This window comes from Nerophis ophidion, linkage group LG16 (genome assembly GCF_033978795.1).
Source record: "Nerophis ophidion isolate RoL-2023_Sa linkage group LG16, RoL_Noph_v1.0, whole genome shotgun sequence".
Lineage (NCBI taxonomy): Eukaryota > Metazoa > Chordata > Actinopteri > Syngnathiformes > Syngnathidae > Nerophis > Nerophis ophidion.
Genome location: NC_084626.1, coordinates 44025113 through 44029772, shown reverse-complemented (window position 1 = coordinate 44029772; position 4660 = coordinate 44025113). Strand labels below are relative to the sequence as shown.

The following is a 4660-nucleotide window of genomic DNA, read 5'->3' as shown; positions in this document are numbered from 1 at the left end:
TCTAACATAATAGTGTGAGAGTCCAGTCCATAGTGGATCTAGCACAATAGTGTGAGAGTCCAGTCCATAGTGGATCTAGCATTGTCAAGTCAAAGTACAGAGCAGCACAAACACCACAGAGTTGTAGAGCACACTCCAGGCCTGAAGGGGCAACAGTGAGAGCTGAGAGCTGAACATCTCCACCTGCTTCCAACAGATTGGTTTGATTGAGTTCACCTGTTCACCTGCTCACCTGCATACGCTCACAATGTTTGAGCTTCAGTCAGTCAGCCCTTTTTGACCTGCTGCTAAGAGGAAGGAAGACAGCTCCTGTGTGGACTCAGAAGACGCAACTGGTGAGAAAACTAAAGGAAAGAAGTTTGCTTGTTTGGACCAAGGAGAATGTTTAAAGAAAATAATTTCACTGGGGAAAATGTTTAAAGAAGATAATTTTACTGATGTTTACAAAATTGTTTAAGTTGACTGAAAGTAAATTTAAAAAGTTATCAGTGATGTTTAAGTTTATTCTTATAATTAGGATGGATTTTTTAAATATAATTTCATTCATATTATTGGAAATGTTTAGTTTTATTCTTAAACTTAGGCTCTATCAGTGGAAATTAATTTTGGTTGGATTGATTTAAAAAGGAAAGCAAAGCATGTATTTTGATGTATGTTTAAGAAACACTAATGTCTTCTTTTATCTGTTTGGTAAGATGATCAACCTTATCCACTAATCAACTATTCTACTATTTAACTACCGACTATTCGACTATTCATTCTGTTCATCCATTCATTTACATTGATAACCCACTTTAATTGATTGCTTTAAATCAAACATCAATAAATCACAAGGAAAAATGATTGAGTTGTCCCTTTTGTGTCCTTCCTGAGTCCAACTGGCCTTTTCAATTTGGGCACGACTGTGAAAAAACCTGACAAACATAATAGCGTGAGAGTCCAGTCCATAGTGAATCTAACATAATAGTGTGAGAGTCCAGTCCATAGTGGATCTAACATAATATTGTTCGAGTCCAGTCCATAGTGGATCTAACATAATAGTGTGAGAGTCCAGTCCATAGTGGATCTAACTGTTTGTGAGTAACATAAACTGTTTGTGAGTAACATAAACTGTTTGTGAGTAACATAAACTGTTTGTGAGTAACATAAACTGTTTGTGAGTAACATAAACTGTTTGTGAGTAACATAAACTGTTTGTGAGTAACATAAACTGTTTGTGAGTAACATAAACTGTTTGTGAGTAACTTAAACTGTTTGTGAGTAACTTAAACTGTTTGTGAGTAACTTAAACTAACTGTTTTTGAGTGACATAAACTGTTTGTGTAACACACTGTGAGTAACATAAACTAAGAGTTTGTGAGTAACATAAATTAACTAAGTAACACAAACTAACTGAGTAACACAAACTAACTCTGGGTAACACAAACTGTGAGTAACATAGACTGTTTGTAAGTAACATAAACTGTTTGTAACATGAACAAACTGTTTGTGAGTAACATGAACAAACTGTTTGTGAGTAACATGAACAAACTGTTTATGAGTAGCACAAACTGAGTAACATTAACTGTTTGTGAGTAAGCTAAACTGTTTGTGAGTAACACAAACTAACTCTTTGTGAAGAACACAAACTAACTGTTTGTGAGTAACTTAAACTAACTGTTTTTGAGTGACATAAACTGTTTGTGAAACACAAACTGTGAGTAACATAAACTAACAGTTCGTGAGTAACATAAACTAACTGAGTAAAACAAACTAACTGTGAGTAACACAAACTAACTCTGGGTAACACAAACTGTTTGAGTAACATAGACTGTTTGTAAGTAACATAAACTGTTTGTGAGTAACATGAACAAACTGTTTGTGAGTAACATGAACAAACTGTTTATGAGTAGCACAGACTTTGAGTAACATTAACTGTTTGTGAGTAAGCTAAACTGTTTGTGAGTAACATAGACTGTAAGTAACATAAACTGTTTGTGAGTAACATAGACTGTTTGTAAGTAACATAAACTGTTTGTGAGTAACATGAACAAACTGTTTATGAGTAGCACAAACTATGAGTAACATTAACTAACTGTTTGTGAGTAAGCTAAACTGTTTGTGAGTAACACAAACTAACTCTTTGTGAAGAACACAAACTGTTTGTGAGTAACTTAAACTAACTGTTTTTGAGTGACAAACTGTTTGTGTAACACAAACTGTGAGTAACATAAACTAACAGTTTGTGAGTAACATAAACTAAGTAACACAAACTAACTGTGAGTAACACAAACTAACTCTGGGTAACACAAACTGTTTGTGAGTAACACAGACTGTAAGTAACATAAACTGTTTGTGAGTAACATAAACAAACTGTTTGTGAGTAACATGAACAAACTGTTTGTGAGTAACATGAACAAACTGTTTGTGAGTAACATGAACAAACTGTTTGTGAGTAACATGAACAAACTGTTAATGAGTAGCACAAACTGTGAGTAACATTAACTAACTGTTTGTGAATAAGCTAAACTGTTTGTAACACAAACTAACTCTTTGTGAATAACACAAACTGTTTGTGAGTAACTTAAACTAACTGTTTTTGAGTGACATAAACTGTTTGTGTAACTCAAACTGTGAGTAACATAAACTAACAGTTCGTGAGTAACAAACTAAGTAACACAAACTAACTGTGAGTAACACAAACTAACTCTGGGTAACACAAACTGTTTGTGAGTAACATAGACTGTAAGTAACATAAACTGTTTGTGAGTAACATGAACAAACTGTTTATGAGTAGCACAAACTGTGAGTAACATTAACTGTTTGTGAGTAAGCTAAACTGTTTGTGAGTAACACAAACTAACTCTTTGTGAATAACACAAACTAACTGAGTAACACAAACTAACTATTTGTGAGTAACAAAATGTTTGTGAGTAACAAACTGTTTGTGTAACAAACTGAGTAACACAAAATAACTCTTTGTTAGTAACACAAACAGTTTTGTGAGTAACAATAACTAACGCTTTGTCACGTAGACTGTTTTAAGTAACATGTAGTAACTGAGTAACACAAACTAACTCTTTGTGAGTAACACAAACTGAGTAACAAACTGTTTGTGAGTAATATGACCTAACTTTGTGAGTAATCTAAACTGTTTGTGAGTAACATAAACTATTTGTGAGTAGCACAAACTAACTTTGTGAGAAACACAAACTGTGAGTAATAGAAACAAACTGTGAGTAACACAATCTTATTTGTAACACAAACTAACTCTTTGTGAGTAACACAAACTAACTCTTTGTGAGTAACACAAACTAACTCTTTGTGAGTAATACAAGCTTACTGTTTGTGAGTAACACAAACTGTGAGTAAAACAAAGTATTTGTGAGTAACATAAACTAACTCTGTGTAAGTAACACAAACGTAGTCTTTGTGAGAAACACAAACTGTTTGTGAGAAACACAAACTGTGAGAAACACAAACTGTGAGAAACACAAACTGTTTGTGAGAAACACAAACTGTTTGTGAGAAACACAAACTGTTTGTGAGTAACATAAACAAACTCTTTGTGATTAGCACAAACTTTGTGAGAAACACAAACTGTGAGTAATAGAAACAAACTGTGAGTAACACAATCTAATTATTTGTAACACAAACTAACTCTTTGTGAGTAACACAAACTAACTCTTTTTGAGTAATACAAGCTTACTGTTTGTGAGTAACACAAACTGTGAGTAAAACAAAGTATTTGTGAGTAACATAAACTAACTCTGTGTAAGTAACACAAACGTAGTCTTCGTGAGAAACACAAACTGTTTGTGAGAAACACAAACTGTTTGTGAGAAACACAAACTGTTTGTGAGAAACACAAACTGTTTGTGAGAAACACAAACTGTTTGTGAGAAACACAAACTGTTTGTGAGAAACACAAACTGTTTGTGAGAAACACAAACTGTTTGTGAGAAACACAAACTGTTTGTGAGAAACACAAACTGTTTGTGAGAAACACAAACTGTTTGTGAGAAACATAAACTGTTTGTGAGAAACACAAACTAACTGTTTGTGAGTAACATAAACTAACTTTGTGAGAAACACAAACTGTGAGTAATAGAAACAAACTGTGAGTAACACAATCTAATTATTTGTAACACAAACTAACTCTTTGTGAGTAACACAAACTAACTCTTTGTGAGTAATACAAGCTTACTGTTTGTGAGTAACACAAACTGTGAGTAAAACAAAGTATTTGTGAGTAACATAAACTAACTCTGTGTAAGTAACACAAACGTAGTCTTTGTGAGAAACACAAACTGTTTGTGAGAAACACAAACTGTTTGTGAGAAACACAAACTGTTTGTGAGAAACACAAACTGTTTGTGAGAAACACAAACTGTTTGTGAGAAACACAAACTGTTTGTGAGAAACACAAACTGTTTGTGAGAAACACAAACTGTTTGTGAGAAACACAAACTGTTTGTGAGAAACACAAACTGTTTGTGAGAAACACAAACTGTTTGTGAGAAACACAAACTGTTTGTGAGAAACACAAACTGTTTGTGAGAAACACAAACTGTTTGTGAGAAACACAAACTGTTTGTGAGAAACACAAACTGTTTGTGAGAAACACAAACTAACTGTTTGTGAGTAACATAAACTAACTTTGTGAGAAACACAAACTGTG

General features: G+C 33.4%; 1 long non-coding RNA gene across 1 annotated transcript in view; it reads left to right on the top strand.

Annotated features, from left to right (window-relative positions):
* The first annotated feature begins 241 nt into the window (after positions 1–241).
* LOC133535697 (uncharacterized) overlaps positions 242–4660 on the top strand; it is a 33467-nt gene continuing 29048 nt past the window's right edge. Inside the window, exon 1 of the long non-coding RNA XR_009802302.1 lies at positions 242–335. This is a non-coding gene — a long non-coding RNA (uncharacterized LOC133535697). The remainder of the gene's footprint in view (positions 336–4660) is intronic.